The 19,776-nt window shown below is 44.0% G+C and overlaps 2 protein-coding genes across 3 annotated transcripts in view; both read right to left on the reverse strand.

The window, feature by feature from the left end:
- The window catches only part of LOC131496951 (leucine-rich repeat-containing protein 37A3-like), a 220,111-nt gene that overhangs the window by 81,492 nt on the left and 118,843 nt on the right, over nucleotides 1-19,776 (reverse strand). The window lies entirely within an intron of this gene.
- The window catches only part of LOC131497273 (cytoplasmic phosphatidylinositol transfer protein 1-like), a 196,878-nt gene that overhangs the window by 52,401 nt on the left and 124,701 nt on the right, over nucleotides 1-19,776 (reverse strand). The window lies entirely within an intron of this gene.

Below are 19,776 nucleotides of genomic sequence, written 5' to 3' on the forward strand. Positions count from 1 at the left end.
TACCAAGGGCTGAATCTGACTTGGGTTCCACAAGGACACGGCTGCCAACCCCTTAGTCTTTCTGACTCCGTGATTCAATGTCCAGATTTCTCCAAGCAGACAAGGAGGTTTCAAAAAAAAACAAAAAACAAAGGTGTAAGGTTCTCCGGTGTTTCGTCAGATCTCCCTGCCAGGTCAATAAACCACGAAAACCAATATCCGATCCCACAAGGAAAATACAAACTTGCAGCTCATATTTTCAAGATATCAGTGCATCATCGCATATTTATCTTTCCTCCTGGATTTTTATAAGCAGCCCTCTGAGGTGTCTTGCTTACGGAATACCTGTGTCATTATGCCAGGGTGCAGGAATGAAAAAGCTGATAAAAAGATTTAAGAAGGAGCTGGGTGATGGACTTTAATTCAAAAAAAAAAAAATCTTTTGTGACGAACTCAGAGAAATAGCATCATACACCGATGCTTAACCCGTCCTAAGTTTTGGACCCAACTGAATAGAAATAGAGCAATTTAACGCCAAGGGACGGGCTCAGGATAGGCTTTATGCTGGTGCAAGCAGAAGTCTGCAACCCGTGGCTGCCACAAGACTGCAAATCATTTCCAGGACGCTCGGCGTAATCTACCTGACCCCGTAAGGGAAGGTAACTACATTCTTCACAGTGCAGGAAAAAGCAAGAGTGCACATTTGATCTGCCCCTTCCAACACTGGCTCGCCTTTGGGGTGGTATTCTAGCCCCAAGAATTCATTTGATGCCAATACTGAATAGCCAAACTGGTAAGGTGCAGCATCTATCGGCCACTTTGCATCAGCTCGAGCAGGAGGGGTCATCCCCTCGTGTTTATAAATGAGAAGCTGGGGCACCTGGGTGGCTCAGTCGGTTAAGCGTCCGACTCTTGGTTTCAGCTCTGGTCACGATCTCCTGGTTCGTGGGTTCAAGCCCCGCGTCGGGCTCTGTGCTGACAGCATGGAGCCTGCTTGGGATTCTGTCTCCCTCTCTTTCCCTGCCCCTCCTTGCTCTCTCTCTCGCTTTCTCAAAAATAAATAAACATTAAAAATATGTTAATATTATATATATGTGTGTGTGTGTGTATATATATATACATAGATATATATACATACATAGATATATGTATCTATGTATATACATACATACATATATGTATACATACACATACATATAGATACATAGATATATGTATCTATATGTACACATACATATAGATACATAGATATATGTATCTATATGTACACATACATATAGATACATAGATATATGTATCTATATGTACACATACATATAGATACATAGATATATGTATCTATATGTACATATATATGTATGTATATGGGTTCCACATATATATATGTATATATACACATATATCTATGTATATATATATATACACACACACAAACACACATACATAGGTATATATATATATACACACACACATACATAGGTGTGTGTGTATATATATATGTGTATATGTGTGTGTATATACATATATATATATATATATATATATATGTATATACACACACCTGGGTGGTCCAGTCCATTAAGCGTCCAACTTCGGCTCAAGTCATGATCTCATGGTTCGTGAGTTCAAGCCCCGCATCGGGCTCTGTGCTGACAGCTCACAGCTCGGAGCCTGGAGCCTGCTTCAGATTCTGTGTCTCCCTCTCTCTCTGGCCCTTCCCCTCTCGAGCTCTGTCTCTCTTTCTCTCTCTCTCTCTCTCTCTCTCTCAAAAATAAATAAACATTAAAAAAAATTTTAAATATATATATATGTGTGTGTGTGTGTGTGTGTGTATATATATGAAGCTGAACGAATTAGTCATTATTGACTGCCATGAAGAACCAAAGATAGGACATGCTAGAACTCAAGGCCACAGGGGTAGCTGGCCTTCACGGCAGAGTGCGAGATTTCTCCATACCGTGGTTGTGGGGACAAGCCTTGGTTCTGGAGAGCCTTGTCCGTCCTGGCTTGTGCACTGAACAAGCACTCAGTGTGTGCCAGGCCCCGGAGGCACTGGAACAAGACAGACCTCGTCTCTGGCGAAGAGGAGGGTTTCCACACGAGCTCCGCCGTGAAGACAGAAGGCTTTGAGCTGCAAGAAGCGGAAGCTTCCATCTCAGCTATCAGACCGTTTGCTGAGAAACCAACTGCAACTCAGATAAGTGGAGAGGTCTGGGGACGGGTCTGACCTCTGGAAAGCGATCAAGGCACTTGTGTTTACTACTGAACATAAACCCACAGCCAATCACAAGGCCCTAAAGGGGAAAGACTGAGACAGAACTGTCCTGGGAAATGAATCCTGCACCTTCTCCTTGCTTCCCCCTTGCCAGTGCTCCTCTCCTTAACTTTGGCCCCATAATCAAAGGGAGAGCGGTCCGTCTACTATGCAAGCCACGGGGTCTTTCCAGAATTAGGGTCTTTCCTGTTTGCGAAACCTATTGTGGCACCTATCCATCTTTTAGGAAAATGACCAGTAGCATCCAGGGAAGCTGTTGTACTGGCTAAAAGTTGAAATAGACTTGCAGGAATGAGAGCAATTAGTTTTAGTGTCTTTGAGACCTTCTGAGAACAGAAGCGCAATTGAATGCAAAGAAGAGCACTTGCTGCTTCATATACAATTGAACAATGGGAGTTCTCGCTGTGTTGAAAGAGTTATTCAAGCCACTTCATGCCTAGAATAACATTTGAAGGTCACCGAACTCCTTTGTTTGCTTAAGTGCTAGCTGCCTCTGCGAACTGTCTAGCAATGCGGAGAGTTACGACCAGGTTGTAACCGGGGATCTAAGTTTGGAAAGTTCCAATACCTTTCTTCACCTCGCTTTGGAAGAGAGGCCCCAGGCTGCACACTCATGGTACCTGTAGCCCAGAGGCAGCCGGCATTTGTAGGGTACTTGGCTGGCTGCAGGGAAGGCACTATTCGTTAATGGCAATGGCAGCCTGAGGGTGTTTCGTCCTTGCTTAAAAGAAGCAGATAACTGATAGAGAAAGGCAAATGGCAGTCAAATCCTGCTCTCCTGAGACACTGAATGAAATAGGCAAGACAGAGGAAATCGGGTACAATTTCAGAAATTACTACGTTAAGAAATCTATCTTCTGAGCTCCTCTTGCATTCTGGACTTATGACCTGGAGAGGTAGTTTATCAACCAGCAACTTTGAGGCCAACCGGTGGCCCTTCTGACTCTCTGTATCCTTGTTCCGGCACCCCCGCCCCCCCCCCAACAAGTCCCCAAGGCAACGCCAGGATGAAAGAGAATGTATCCAGTTTCAAAGGGTTGACAGCAAAGAGAATGTGACAAACAAAATGAGCAGGAAGTGTTGGTCTTCATAGGATCCTTACCCCCCCCCCCTTTTTTTTACTGTGGTAAAATATACATTACCAAAATCGACCGTTTTCAGTTTAAAAAAAATTTTTTTTACATTTATTCATTTTTGAGAAACGGAGCACAAGTGGGGGAGGGGCAGAGAGAGAGGGAGACACAGAATCAATCCAAAGCAGGCTCCAGGCTCCAAACTGTCAGCACAGAGCCCGACACGGGACTCGAACTCACAAACTGTAAGATCATGACCTGAGCCGAAGTCGGACGCTTAGCCGACTGAGCCACCCAGGCGCCCCATCGTTTTAACTAGTTTTAAATGTACAATTCAGTGCTGTTAAGTACATTCACGATGTTGTTCGACCACGACCACCACCCATTCCCAGACTTTTTCATCATCTCAAGAAGAAACTCCATACTCATCGGACAACAACTTCCAATCCCTCCCAACTCCTCCCCCCACCCCCATGACCTCTAATCTCCTGTCTGTCTCTATGTATGGACTTGGCTATTCTAGGTACCTCGTATGAGTGGAATCACACAACATGTGTGTGTCCTTTTGTGTCCGGCTTCTTTCACTTGGGCATAATGTCTTCAAGGTTCATCCATGTTGTAGCGAGTGCCAGAATTTCATTGTTTTTTAAGGCTAATAGTCCATGGCATGGATAGACCACATTTTGTTTATCCATACATCTGCTGATGGATATTTGGGTTGTTTCCACCCTTTGGCTATTATTGTGAGTAACGCTGTTACAAACATTGGTGTACAAGTAACTGTTTGAGTCCTGAGAACTGACTTATAACACATGTGTATGGTTTATATTCAAAGGTTTGGGGTGAAAAGCCATTCTTGGTAATTTTAATTTTTCTTTTTTTTTTTTTCTTGCAAATTAAGTAAGTCACTTCTTATTCTATTTCAGGTGACAGCTACTCTTGAAAAAGTAACCCTGGAAATGACTTGAAACTCGGCAATAGATTATACAGATCTTCTCATACCTTTTTTTTTTTTCTTTTTTTTTTTTTGAGTACACAATTCAGTGGTTTTTAGTACATTCACAGGGCTGTACAACTATCACCGCTATCTAGTTCCGGAACATTTTCAGTCACACCCCACCCTTCCCTCCTCCCAGCTCCTATCAACCACCAACGTATGTTCTGTCTCTAGGGATATGCCTACTCTGGATATTTTATACCGATGGTATCATTCAACATGTGGCCTTTTGTGACTACTTCTTTAATTTAGAATATTTTTTTAATGTTTATTTATTTTTGAGAGAGAGACAGAGACGGAGAGTGAAAGCAGCGGAGGGACAAAGAGAGACAGGGACAGTTTCTGAAACGGGCTCCGCTGCGGAGAGCAGAGAGCCTGATGTGGGGCTTGAACTCACGAACTGCGAGACCATGACCCGAGCCAAAGTCAGAAGCTCAAACGACTAAGCCCCCCCAGGGGCCCCTAGAATCGTGTTTTTAAGATTCATCCATGTCGTAGTATGTATCAGTATTTCCTTCCTTCCTTTTTTTTTTTAAACCAAATAATGTTCCATTGCATGGAAACACCACATTTTGTTCATTCCTCAGCTGATAGACATCTGGGTTGTTTCTACTTTTGGGTTAGTATAAATAATGCTGCTATAAACATAATGTGTACCAGCCTTTGTGTGGACGTAGGTCACACGTCTTCAGTTCTCTTGGGTAGACACCTAGGGGTGGAACGGCTGGGCCACATGGCAACTCTGTGTTTAACCTGTTGAGGAACCGTCAAACTGTTCTCTGTAGCAGCCGCCCCATTTTACATCCCTGCCGATAACGTGTCATCCTTACTTTTTGGGTGACAGGTGTTAAGTTACTTGTAGAAACAAGAAAAGTCAAACAAGTGACTTCGAAAGCCAAGAGTAAGCTACGGAAGGGTAAGGTTTTCTTTGCTTCCGTCACCGTTATTTTACACGTGGGCACATCCAATGGACAAATACCATGGGCAACTATCCAGCCACATGGCCTCTTTTCATTACCAACGGAGAGCTAAACTGGACACAACAGACTATTAGAAGCTTCAGTAGCACATCCAAATCTACTGATTATGTGGCACAGACGGGAAGTGGAGAAGGAGTTAGGAATGGAGCAGAGCAGCGGGGTCTGCGGTTACCCAGGAGGCGTCTCATGGGGAAAAAAGGCTTCACCTGTGCCTAGATGGCACTAGCTTGGCAAGAAGAGGGGGGGAGGTCACAGCCTACAAGCAAATCCTACACACTTCCTTGCCCACAGCAAAATGTCACTTCTTCCCAGGAGCCCTGTCGATGCACAACAGAAATAATAATAATAATAATAAAAAGTAACAATAATAAAATAAAATAATAAAAATATAAAATAATAACAAAAATAAAAGCCACCACCCTGTTCTAACTTCTCTAGGTCAGCAGGGTTCTAAACTGTTTATACGTCTTCAATCCTTAACAACCCTTTGAGCTAGGTAAGTGTTTTGTGTTTTGTTTTGTTTTGAAGATTTTTATGTTTAAGTAATCCCTACACCCAGGTGCCGGGGTGGCTCAGTCAGGTAAGCGTCCGACTCTTGCTTTCGGCTCAGGTCATGATCTCACAGTTTGTGAGTTCGAGCCCTGCATCGGGCTCTGCGCTACAAGTGTGGAGCCTGCTTGGGATTTCTCTCTCCCGCTTTCTCTGCCCCCCGCTTGGCTTGCTCTCTCTCTCTCCCTCTCTCTCAAAACAAACAAACAAACAAACAAACAAACAAACAAAGTAATCTCTACACCCAACATGGGGCTTGAACTCACAACCCCGAGATCAAGAGTTGCATGCTCTTCTAAACCAGCCAGGCGCCCCAAGGTAGGTTAAGTATTTTTATCCCCATTTTACAGATAAGGAAACTGGTGCACAGACAGGCTGCACAACTTGCCCAAAGCTATGAAGCAGTTGAGTTGGGATTTGAACCCAGGGAGTCCGGCTCCAGGATTCACTGTCCCCTGTCTCTGGCATAATCTCCTCGGCCACTTGTGTGGCATCCAGATAAAAGGTTATTTATTTATAAGGCTGGAAAAAGTACCCTGTAAGGAACGTGAGTTTCCTCACCCTCCCGTGCTGCTGACAGTTTCAGGTTGATATTAGGAAGAGTTTTTTAAAATTTTTTTTTTTTCAACGTTTTTTATTTAGTTTTTGGGACAGAGAGAGACAGAGCATGAACGGGGGAGGGGCAGAGAGAGAGGGAGACACAGAATCGGAAACAGGCTCCAGGCTCCGAGCCATCAGCCCAGAGCCCGACGCGGGGCTCGAACTCACGGACCGTGAGATCGTGACCTGGCTGAAGTCGGACGCTTAACCGACTGCGCCACCCAGGCGCCCCTAGGAAGAGTTTTTTAAAGAGGTGGGAGACAGCAGTACCGAAGAGAGCAAGGAGAGAAGAGGTCACAGGGGGAGTTAGCAGCGGGGACAAAATTAGAAGCCAGGAGCCTAAGGTTCTCAGCCCTCGTCCTGGAAAGCCTTCCTCCTACACACATCGTGACACACGGCAATTAAAAGAAGCATACCCACTCACAGAAATCCCCGAGATTTTAAAGTAAAAATTTAAATTAATGAGTCCATCTAATTTGGACGCACAAAATGCGTGGGTGGAAGACATTTCTGGAGCCGACGGCTGATGTGACAGTTATTTCGCGAAAAGGAAGAGAAGTTGCCTGCCTTCGGATTTGAATGTTTCCAAATGGGATTCTAAACCCCAGCCTGGAACAACACACAGGACGAGGGCTGAATATAGAGATTCTATGGGAGAAAATCCCTTCGGCTCACCCAGTCAACCCATCGTGCAGGAAAATGAAATGGACTATCCCCTTCTAGTTCACCCTTCATGAGAGCGCGCCCAAGAAAGGCAGCGGGTTCCCTATCTAGCTCATACGCTCCTATCCATTGGAAATTAGATTCCTAAATGCGCTGTGGAGGACGGAATCATCTATTCAAAGACTTCATTAAGCTATTGCAATGGATCTGAATCAGAGGGTTTGGGGACACACTGGGTGTGTAGTATCAATGACCCTTTCTGCTCACTCCTCCAGAAGCAAGGTAAAAAAATCTCAACCCCACCTATAGATCGCCCCCTAATAATGTGCCTTATAGGACTGTCCACAAGGCAAACCACAAACTCCTGGAAAAATCACGTCGTCCCTGGTTTTCCTTTCTCTTCTTTCTCTGCCCTCCGCCCCATTCCCAGAGGAAGACAGTTCCAGAACTGCTGACAACCCCCCAGAGGAGGAAGGCCTTTCTTCCTTCCTCCTCTTGGGCAGATGGTATTTGCATACTGACATATTGTAAATCTAGTCACCCAGGTAACGGGCTCCAGTTAGCAACAGCGCAATGAAGGTCAGCCTGATTCCTTCTAAAATTAGAAGTCAGACCAATCTGATTTTTAACTGTTCAAGGTAGGATGCCCAGTTAGATGGCGAATTCGGTTCTTACAGTGAATTTTCACTTGGGGAGATTCGGCACTAGTTAATAAAGGCCAGGTGGGGCATTTCAACACGACACCGACATCGGTTTTGACATGTTGAATGAAGTTTCAGCCGCAAGAAGTTGCTGTTTTCTGTAAATAATCCTACTAGAACGCTAGTCTCTGTCGGTAAAGTCATCTTTGGCCTCGGCTCTCCCTTGACCTTCATAGTCAGTTGGTCATTAAGGACTGCTGTTCTGTGCCAGGCATTTCAGCCTTTACGCAGTTGGCCTCCCCGACTCCGCTGTGGCCCCCTCTCCCTGCACAACCTCTCCCCACCCCCTTCCAAAGTGACTGGCATTGATCCAGGACCATCTTTTCCAGCCTCTTTTGTCCTGGTCCACAGGCATCCCTCTTACTGGGATCTGCGCCCTTCTTTTCCGTCCCTGACCATGGACAGCGGTCTTGGACAGGCTTCAAGGAACGCATAGATGGTGTACAATCCTCCCCCCCACCATTAATTCTAAAAAGGTCCATGCGCCCCCAAAACGTGAAGACCCACCAACTGTCTAATTACAGATGGTACCTACATTGGCATTTCCCTCAATGATTTGAAGGAATGACAGTTCCAAAGGATGTTAAAATGGTGAGGGAAAAAGAGCTCCACAGTCAAGTGAGTGACTGTTTCAAGTGAGTGTGGGAAACACTAAGTCAAACACAGTTGGATGGTTTTTTTTTTTTTTAATTTTTTTTTTTTTTTAGTTTATTTATTTATTTTGAGAGACAGAGAGAGACAGAGCACAAGCAGGGGAGGAGCAGAGAGCAGAGACAGAATTCCACACAGGCTCCCGCACCATTCGTACAGAGCCCCACGCGGGGCTCGAACTCACGAACCTCAAGACCATGACCTGAGCTGAGACCAAGAGTTGGACGCTTAACCGGCCGAGCCACCGGGGCCCCTGGATGGGTTTTTTAATGCAGGCTATCTCAGGGCCTTTGCTGTACTGCCACATGCCATGGATCACTGATTTCACAGTGGAGCCCCATTCCCAGCAGACACTTCTAAGTGGCCCTTGGTCTCCGATAGGAAAGTTGAGCTTTATTTCCCCCTAACAACCACCTAAGCCGTGCACTGCTTTGTGATAGTTCTTCCCTTATGGTTTTGAGCTACTTATGTTTTACTCTATATATGTAACCGTTACTAGAAATTGTATCATTGCACTTTCACATTATGGCGTGTGTGTTTTATATCTGTCTCCCCTACTAGACTGGAAGCCATTTGACACTAGGCTACACACCTCGGTAACTTTACATCCCCAGGGCCAAGCTAGCCAGACCTTAGAAATGGTGCAGAACTGGGGGCGCCTGGCCGGCTCGGTCAATGCAGCACCCGACTCTTGATCTCAGGGTTGTGAGGTCAAGCCCCACACTGGGTGTAGAGATTACTTAGGAAAAAAAAAGAAAGCAAGAAAGCAAGAAAGCAAGAAAGCAAGAAAGCAAGAAAGCAAGAAAGCAAGAAAGCAAGAAAGCAAGAAAGCAAGAAAGAAAGAAAGAAAGAAAGAAAGAAAGAAAGAAAGAAAGAAATGTTGAATAACTGAATGTATAAATGAAGGTTATTAACTGGATAATGAACTCCTTCAGAATACAAACTGCATTTTGACCTTCTTATATTCCCACGGCACCCAGAGAAGTTTTTCATATAGCAAAAGTCAATAAAATTTTTAAGACCTAAATCCCTTAGGAAATATTTATGGAACATCAGTTATGTCCTGGGTACCGAGGACATTAATATGGTAACAGGCAATCGGGGAGCTTAGATTCCAGTAAGGGAAACAGACATGTAAACAAAAAATGATGGTAAAATATAAACACTCTAAAAGGAAGGACAGGCTGTCTGGGAGCACAGGTGGAGTATTTCGTTCTGTACGTGCTGGCAGGGAGGCGCGAGGGGTCAGTACCAGGATACTCGGGATTGATGGTGGCACCCAGGTCCCCAACTAGACCACATTTGGGGGGAAACGGGTCAAGAGGCAGCTCCAGTTGAGTGAGTACGGATACCCACTGGGTGAAGCTTTGGCCTCAACCCCCATGTGGATCCCAAGCCCCGGTGAATGGGCCTCCACCACCTGGAGCTGGTAGGTTCTTGTTGCCCAGGGAGAGCTGTGCCAGGGCCTACAGCCACACCCGCGGCACGGATGCACCATCCCCAAGTCCACGGTCAGAGCCCGGCCCTGTGTTGTTACTCTGAGACCAAAGGATGGATCCAGAGAAAAGAACACAGGAAAGGGGCGCCTGGATGGCTCAGTCGGTTGAGTGTCCGGCTTCGGCTCGGGTCATGATCTCATAGCTCGTGGGTCCAAAGCCCCGCATCGGGCTCTGTGCTGACCGCTCAGAGCCTGGAGCCTGCTTCGGATTCTGTGTCTCCCTCTCTCTCTGCCCCTAACCCACTCGCATTCTGTCTCTGTCTCTCTCAAAAATAAATAAATACTAAAAAATAAACAAACAAACAAACAAACAAAGAAGAGAACACAGGAAAGAAAAGAATGGAAGTGCTCCTCTCCTTTATGAGAACTAGGGCATGGCCAGTCTCATTCGCCCATCGGCCCTTCCAGGCAGGGCAACCTCAGAGTCCAAGAATCCCAGAACTTACAACCCGCAGTTCTGAGGGGAATCCTGGAGTTCCCAAGAGACAGTATACGCCAAGGAAGACAGATGACGCTCCTAGACAGAAGTCCAATAGACGTTCCTCTCTTGACCCCTCCAAGGAGGTTCTTCCGCTCTTTAGGAAAGCAGTGAGGCAGAGGGTAAAACACCCCAACACCCAGGCCTGAGTATTTTTAAAAAACGTCCAGTTTAAGACTGAGAACTATTGGGGTAACAGGAGGAGAGAAAGTGAGAAAGAAAGCCCTGTAGGGGCAGGCTGTTAGAACTGATTCATACATGAATCACATGTTCATTGCCTTGGCAGGTGGGGTGGGGTCAGTGAATGAAACCCATGGCTAAAACGACATAATTCCTCAGCAAATTAAACACTTGGGAATATCACTCGCCTATACATAGAAATATGCTTGTTTTAATATTTTTACCTTGGTACATGGGTACCAAGAAATATTCCTCTATGGTTTCGAAAACAACAGGGCCTTGTGGTGATGAATTACCAACGATACCCAGCTGCACGGGTTGGAGAGGACAGAAAACGGCATGGCCTGGAAACCTGGAGAACCCATGCCCTGTCTACAGAAGGTAGCAGCAACCCAGCTCTCGTGGATGCTTGCCAACATCTCCAAACTATTTCTCCAGAAAAGCTAGAAATCTAGATTTTTTTTTTTTAACGTTTATTTATTTTTGAGACAGAGAGAGACAGAGCATGAATGGGGGAGGGTCAGAGAGAGGGAGACACAGAATTGAAACAGGCTCCGGGCTCTGAGCTGTCAGCACAGGGGCCCGATGCGGGGCTCGAACTCATGGACCGCGAGATCATGACCTGAGCCGAAGTCGGCGCTCAACCGACTGAGCCACCCAGGCGCCCCTAGAAATCTCGATTTTTATATTAATGGCCTAACTTCTAAATGTTGGCTTAGATTAAAACAAAACGAAACAGGGGCGCCTGGGTGGCTTGGTCAGTTGAGCGTCCGACTTCAGCTCAGGTCATGATCTCACGGTCCGTGGGTTCGAGCCCCGCGTCAGGCTCTGTGCTGACAGCTCAGAGCCTGAAGCCTGTTTCAGATTCTGTGTCTCCCTCTCTCTCTCTGCCCCTCCCCTGTTCATGTTCTGTCTCTGTCTGTCTCAAAAGTAAATAAACGTTAAAAAAAAAAATTAAAAAAAAAACACAAAACGAAACAAAACAAAACACAGGGGCGCCTGGGTGGCTCAATTGGTTAAGCAACTGACTCCTGCTCAGGTCATGATCTTGCCCTCAGTGGGTTCGAGCTCCGCGTTGGGCTCTGTGCTGACAGCTCGGAGCCTGGAGCCTGCTTTGGATTCTGTGTCTCCCTCTCTCTCTGTCCCTCCCCCAATCGCGCTCTGTGTGTGTGTGTGTGTGTGTGTGTGTGTGTGTGTGCGCGCGTGTATGTGTGTGTCTCTCTCTCTCAAAAATAAATAAACATTAAAAAAATTTTTTTTAAATCACAAACCTCACAACCCTCTGAATAAACATAAAAAATTCGTAAGCAGCTACCTTTAGCCATATGGTTTTAACATCCAATTACATGTAACTCAGTTACGATAAAAAGAAAGAACGGAGGTGCTTGGTCAGAATCATGCTGCCAAGGGTGACATTTAGAGGCAAGCAACTTCATTAGTGCTTGAGGCTCAGGGCGGTTATGGGAAAGGGGAAGAGGAAGATATAAAACACCGTAAATATCTGAGCACCGTAAATCCTTCGCCATCTCAATATTGCTACTGGTCAGAAAGCTTAAGTTAGAAAACAAAGGGCACAACTTATTAGAACAATAATAACAGTGATTAGTATTTCCTGAACATTTACACAGGAAGAGGCAAGGGCTAAGTGCTTTACATAAAAATTACCCCATTTAATCCTGAAAGACAAATTAGCATCTCAGTTTTCAAATGAGGACATGGGGCGGGGGCGGGGCACACAGAGAAGTTAAGGAAAGTGTCAAAGGTCACACCATCTGTGGAGCTAGGGGGTGACCCGAGTCTTTCCCACTGCAAGTCCTGGGCTGGGCATCGCTCTGCAGCTTTGAGGCAGGGAGTGGTCTGAAGGAGAGAACGGACTGAAATATAGAATAAAAGTGTATAGTCAGTAGAGGTCTGGGCGGGAACCTAATGAAATAAAACGGGCCCATAAACAAGTGAAAAACGTAAAACTTTTAACCTTGGGTCACCGGTATCGCCTCAGTTTAGCCATGAGGGAACAAGTGAAAAAAAAAATTGTTTAATGCAAACTCAACACCTATCAGATTAGTAAAGCTTTAAAAGGCTACCCAGTGTTGGTGAGGTGGAGGGAACAAATCCTGAACCACACTGCTGGGGGGAGCAAGGTGGTTAGGAAGATGATCCGGCAATTAAAATTTAAGATGTTTATACTGTTTGACCTAGCCACTCTACCTAGGAATTTCTTCCAGAGAAGCTCTTATGCAATTGTGCAAAGATTTATATGCTTAAGATTCTTCACGGCTACATGATATGCAGTAGAAAGAAAGCTGGAAAAACTCCAGTTGTCCATCAGTGGGACCGCTTAGATAAATCAAGGTACATCCAAATAATGAAATACAATACAGACATTAAATCATGAAAGAGATCTCTACTTGCCAAAATGGAAAGATGTCCCAGATGCATAGTTAAGTGGGAAAAAAAAAGTAAGCTGCAAAATAGTAGGAATAGGAAGAGTTTCAGTCAAGTGCACACACATGAGAAAAAAGTACAGACATGCCTACTAGTACCTGAACAGGGAGGGGGAAAAAAAAACCTAAAAGAATATATATATATATATATATAGCCAATTTTTAATCACAATTACCTAAGAGAGGACTGTGGGAAATGTACTTCTATAAGGTTGGAAGTTTTCACAAGAAGCACGTACATTCCAAGTAAAGAAATAAGCTGACATTAGAAACGTGGCCCTATGCTGAAATTTCAGGGCAGGATTCCAGTTCCTGGGGAGGAGGGTAGATAGACAAAGACCTGGGAGTCTTTAGGACATGGTCAGCCACATAGGTTGTGCACTGCACAAGGGCACCCTCTTGAGATGTGCAGTCTTGGGGCATTATATGGATTCCCGAAACAAATTCAGAAAGGCAACCAAAGCAAAAGGTCAGGCATCTAAGCAGGGCAGGAAGGGGGCTCAGAAAGAAGAGGGTGAGCATGTCAATTCTGAACATCTCAGGATATAGGAGTCAGTGACAAGGCCAGGTCAGGGTGGTCCTGAAAGCGAGCAACACGGTCGCCAACGGAACCTGAGTGTGGCTCTGATTCTCAGATCGGCAGGTGGGTTTAAGACATGAAGCCTTCAAGTGGGCGGAGCCTCTAAAGTACTTCCTGCCTCAGACCCAGATGGGTCTGGGTCCTGAGACAGAGGCGAATGGAGGAAGAAATGCAACGCCCCAAGCTGCCCATTTCGGTACCTCTCTCACTCACACAATTCCCTGTGCTCAAACCTGAGTTTCAACACCTCCAGACTGGTGACAGTGACCAGAAACTGGAAGTTACCCCCAAAACAGGTGGAACCGCCTATCCTTCAAAATATAAAGCGAGCAGACTGTGCACTTAGACCTGTCGAAATAAAACTCTCTCCAATGTGAGTGAACAGTGTTCTAGAATTTCCTTTTCAGGCTAAAGCTCCAAATACCCTCTCCCATAGAAATAACGATATTAGGTCGGCACAGAAACTAGCTGACCCGTAATTGCCCTAAGGAAAAGCCTAATCACCATTTCTAATAACATTTCTGAAGGAAATGCATTGAGTTCCAACAGGGTGTGAGGCAATGAGGAACTTAATTCCTCTTCTCTGTTCCCAAAAATGTGGGAACGTTGCCCAAAGCGTGTTCCTTCAACATCTAAATGATGCGAATATATGTTACACTTTAGAACACTTTTTCTTTTGATACAGGCTTCCATTGTCAAATAAGACCGGGAGAAACTAATTCAAACCAGGCCAAACAGGCTTTATTATTTAAAAAAAATTTTTAATTGTGGTAATATATACACAACATAAAATTGACCATTTTAACCATTTTTTAGTGTACCATTCAGTGGCACTAATTACTGTTACAATATTGTGCAACCATCACCAACCTTTTTTATCATCCCCAAACAGAAACTCTGTCCCCATTAAAATCTCACTCCCCATTCCCTCCCTTCCCAGCCCCTGGCAACCACTGTTCTAATTTCTGTCTCTATGAATTCGACTATTCTAGGGATCTTTTTTAAGTAGAATCACACAATATTTGTCCTTCTGCGTCTTTTGTGAGGACATGCCAAGTTTCAGTCTTCAGGAACGGGTAGGATGGGGAAATGGAGACTATGCCCAGGGTCTAGATAGAGGAGAGAGAGAAGCAGACTTGGGAAGAAAGACATTTCTGGGAGGCTGGGGAGTCAGCAGGTGAAGGTGAACTGGACATAATTAAACACATACTGGTTTGGAGCCTTTGAGCCAAGGAAAGAGATCCGGGCTGGAGCTCGGGACTGAAACCAACAGCATTCTGAAGGTGGGTATAGCGGGGGAATCATGGGGACAGTACACAGTACTCAGGAGGACGCAACAATTAAGGGAGAGAGGAAGCAAGAAAAATTCGGGAAGATGTCTGAAAAATTCAGGATCAGCCAGAAAAAACAGAAGACACCAGGAGCATACCTTCTAAGTGTTTCCCAGCCTTCCCTTTGCCCTACTCGTCACTCCTTTCCAGAACCATCTGTCTAAAACACAGATCTACTCCTCATCTGAGTCTCTTGCCCCAAATCTAAAACCTTTAATGATTTTGTCCAGTGTTCAGAGCAAAATCCGAACCTCTTACTGAAGTTTCCAGTGCTCTCCCCAGCTCACCCTGATGCTCTCCCGACTCACCCCACCTGGTCCAGCCGCTCGGTTCATCTGTGATGCACATGTGTGCACGTGTTCCTAACCAGCGTCTTTCTCTTGGTGTATGTGTTGTTCTTTCTGAATATTGGCTTATGGTCTCCCTTCAAAGACCACATGCAATCCCACCTTTTCTGAGAGATCCGAATCGATCCCTGGAGTGGGGATAAATGTGCCCATTTCCCATAATCCTATACAGCAGGCATACATCCTTTAAAAACAACAAGGGACACGTGGGTGGCTCAGTCGGTTAAGCCTCTGACACTTGATCTCGGCTCAGGTCGTGATCTCGTAGGTTCATGAGTTTGAGCCCCACATTGGACTCTGTACCAACAGTGCTGAGCTTGCTTGGGATTTTCTCTCCTCCCCGCTCCCCCCCCCTTCCCTCACTCTCTTTCGCTCAAAATTTAAAAAAAATTTTTTTTAAAAATTTTTTTTTAATGTTTTATTTATTTTTGAGACAGGGAGAGACAGAGCATGAACAGGGGAGGGCCAGAGAGAGGGAGACACAGAATCTGAAACAGGCTCCAGGCTCTGAGCTGTCAGCACAGAGCCCGATGCAGGGCTCGAACTCACGGACCACGAGATCATGACCTGAGCTGAAGTCGGACGCTTAACCGACTGAGCCACCCAGGTGCCCCCCCAAAAAAATTTTTTTTAAATAAAAACTTTAAAAACAACAAAACAACGAAATCATACGATCATCTGGTTACAAAATGAACTTTTTTCATCATAGAGAAATTAGAATATGGAAAAAGTTTGAGGTTTTTTTACTCATCCAGAAATAACATTAACGTTTAGGTACATATTCTTTTTTTTTTTTTTTTTTTAACGCTAAATTATTTTTGAGACAGAGAGAGACAGAGCATGAACGGGGGAGGGTCAGAGAGAGGGAGACATAGAACCCGAAACAGGCTCCAGGCTCTGAGCTGTCAGCACAGAGCCCGACGCGGGGCTCGAACTCACGGACCGCAAGATCGTGACCTGAGCCGAAGCCGGCTGCTCAACCGACTGAGCCACCCAGGTGCCCCTTCTTTTTAGGTTTCAAAAACGTTGTAGATAAATTGGAAATTATACTGAATAGATCACTTTGTAAAGTGCTTTTTTTAACATATATTATCAGCATTTTTCGTATCCTTAGTCTTCAAAACTTATTAATGGTTGCATTCGCTCCCCTTGTGTGGGCATAATTTAATCAGTCCCCAATTACTGAATGAGAATTTCAAAAATTTCTGCCTCCCCCAGTACATTTCACCTGGTAAGTATTCAGAAGATGTTTGTTGAATTGAATGGTTATGATCAGGACAAAGCATTATCAATAGCTAGATCCTGTTCTCAATTGACTTTATCATTCAATTAACAGAAAATTTTTTAAATGGGGAAAAAACTGTTTTCTGCTTGTGTGGTAACACATATTTGCAGAATTTGTAAGCCCAATGAAATCAAATGAAACTACTGCTTCCTCCAGCCTATGGGGATCATTCCATCTTCTGCAAAGACAAATCCACGATGAAGGCAGTGATTTGGAAAGAAACAAAGAATGGACACTCTGAGCTATAGAGAATCAACTGAGGGTTGGTGGAGGGAGGTGGGCTGGGGATGGGCTAAATGGGTGACGGGTATTAAAGTGGGCATTCGTTGTGATGAGCACTGGGTGCGGTACGAGTAAGTGATGAGTCACTTTTACTCCTGGGGCGCCTGGGTGGCTCAGGTGGTTAAGCGTCCATCTTTGATTTCAGCTCGGGTCATGATCTCACGGTTCGTGAGTTTGAGCCCAGCATCAGACTCTGTGCTGACAGTGCAGAGCCTGCTCGGGATTCTCTCTCTCTCTCTCTCTCTCTCTCTCTCTCTCTCTCTCTCTCTGTTCCTCCCCCACTTGTGCTCTCTCTCACTCAAAATAAATAAATAAACTTAAAAAAAAAATTCTACTTCTGAAGCTAATATTGCACCGTATGTTAACTAACTAGAATTTAAATAAAACCTTAAAGAAAAAGGAAAAAACAAAGAATGTCTTAAATCTATAAGGAGACGGTTATGTTCAGAAACCTTCTACAGATTTTTAGTGTCATCTAATCTGAACATTTGTGTAAAAGCCCATGTCACCTTTTCCTGAATCTCCTTCCTTCAGTGTTTTCTCTTCACATTAAAATATATTGAAATTTTTTCAGTTGGTAAAAGCCAGTTTAATATGATTTATGTACTTGCCCACAAGAAAGTGAACTTTCCGTATCACTAATTAATATCCACCCGATGCACAGTTTTATCAGCCAAGCATAATGATTTGAGGGAGGAAGGAGAGAGAGTGGAAAAGAAAAGAATGGGACTGAGATCGAAGGTCACGATCTCCACGTCCATGAGGGCAGGAAAGGGTCTAAGGATGGACTTACTACAGGGGACCAACCACTGGACAAAAGACGCAGCCTAAAGCCATGACAGCAAGCTCCAAGGCTATGTAGGTAAAGATGCAGAGGCGGACGTTGCTGGCCCGAAGGCCAAAATAAATAAATCAATAAATCAATAAATCAATAAATCAATAAATCAATAAATAAATAATAATAAAATAAAAAATAAAATAAAATAAAAAACTTCAGCACATGAACTTTGGGAGTAAAAGAGAATGACTCCAAAATTTTACATATGACCTAGCCGCCATTTGCGTGAAAGGGCTCACACACAGCCCTGACAGGTGTTCCCCCAAAAAAACCAACTTGAAGATCTCTTCTAGATGTCTAATAACTATAAAAATTAAGAGCTCAAGGTCTGGAAGATCTAACGATGTACATTGAAACCGGCAAAACAGTGATGTCTAAATAATCATTGCAAATATGATATAATATTGTGACATTTTAAAAACTTAAATGTAAAAAAAATAAAAAGTAAAGTAAAGTAAAAAAAACTACGGGCACCTGGGTGGCTCAATCGGTTTGAGCATCCGACTTCGGCCCAGGTCATGAACTTGCGGCTCGTGAGTTCCAGCCCTGCATCGGGCTCTGTGCTGACAGCTCAGAGCCTGGAGCTTCCTTCAGATCCTGTGTTCCCTCTCCCTCTCTGGCCCCTCCATCGCTCGCACTCTGTCTCTCAAAAATAAAAAATAAAGATAAAAAATTTAAGAAAGAAAAAAAAAAAAGTAAAAAAACTAAAAACTTAAACGTAATGTACAATGCAAAACGTATTAAGAGCGTTCTGAGTTCCACATATTATTTTAGGTGGAAGTGACATGCAAGTTCATGAAAGGGGACATGGAGGAGAGATAATAAATACGGCTCTGAGGGCGCCTGGGTGGCTCGGTCGGTTAAGCGTCCGACTTCAGCTCAGGTCATGATCTCACGGCTCATGGGTTCGAGCCCGCGTCGGGCTCTGTGCTGACAGCTCGGAGCCTGGAGCCTGCTTCAGATCCTGGGTCTCCCTCTCTCTCTGCCCCTTCCCCACTCGCACTCTGTCTCCTTCCGTCTCTCAAAACATAAATAAAAATATTAAAAAAAAAAAAAAAAAAAAGTACTGCTCTAAGTACTGATTACCTTGACCTTGACAATCCAAAAACGGAAAGGTTGAGGAATGCTCACATAAAAGTAACCACCAGAATTAAAAACAGGACATGAATTTGCAAACTGCTAGAGAAGACACAGTACATACAGAAAACAGCAGTTGTTAAAAGAAAAGATATAAAAATACAGATAAAATGAGATGAAACAAGACCGTACCATTAGCTATAATGATAAATGTAAGTTACACTTCCGTATTAAAAGGAAATAACTTTCATGTGGGATTATAAAATAAGGCCCAGTGACTTTTTGCTTACAAGAGGCAGAACTAAAACAAAATGAGACAGAAATGGTCATAATAAAAGGATGATCAAAGATTTAGCAGACAACAAACAAAAAGAAGTGCCTTTAATTCATGATAATATCGGCCATATTTTATTTTTATGTGTTCACGCAACGCTTACAAAAATTAGTCATGTCATAAACCACCATAAAAACCCAAATAAATTCCAAGAAGAAACTACACAGGACTCAACGTCACAAAATACTCCACTAAAAAAATATCTAAGTCTAAATCAAACCCCAACACTTGGAAATTTAAAAGAACTTTTCAATAAGCTTTCTGGTCAGAGTAGACATCGAAACTATAGTTACACGCAATTAAAAAATAGAAAATAATGATGGGAGCACTACATACTAAATCTTAGGTGACAAAGACAAAGCTGTATTCACAGACAAGGCAAGCAGATGGGAACAGGCCTATTTTATAACTCGTAGGCTTAAGGCAACCTAAATCCAAATTCGGATGCCATTTAAATACTGTAAGCACATACAAACATACACGTTCAGAGAGAGAGAAAAGACTCTAAAATATTAAGAATAGTAATCTCCAGGTTATGGAATTTCTACTTTCTTCTGAATTTCCTAAATAAGTCTCAATGAGCATGCAGCACTTTTATAATTAGAACAAGATTAAACAAAAGCACAACAAAAAA

The sequence above is a fragment of the Neofelis nebulosa genome, chromosome 16 (genome assembly GCF_028018385.1).
Source record: "Neofelis nebulosa isolate mNeoNeb1 chromosome 16, mNeoNeb1.pri, whole genome shotgun sequence".
Taxonomy (NCBI): Eukaryota; Metazoa; Chordata; class Mammalia; order Carnivora; family Felidae; genus Neofelis; species Neofelis nebulosa.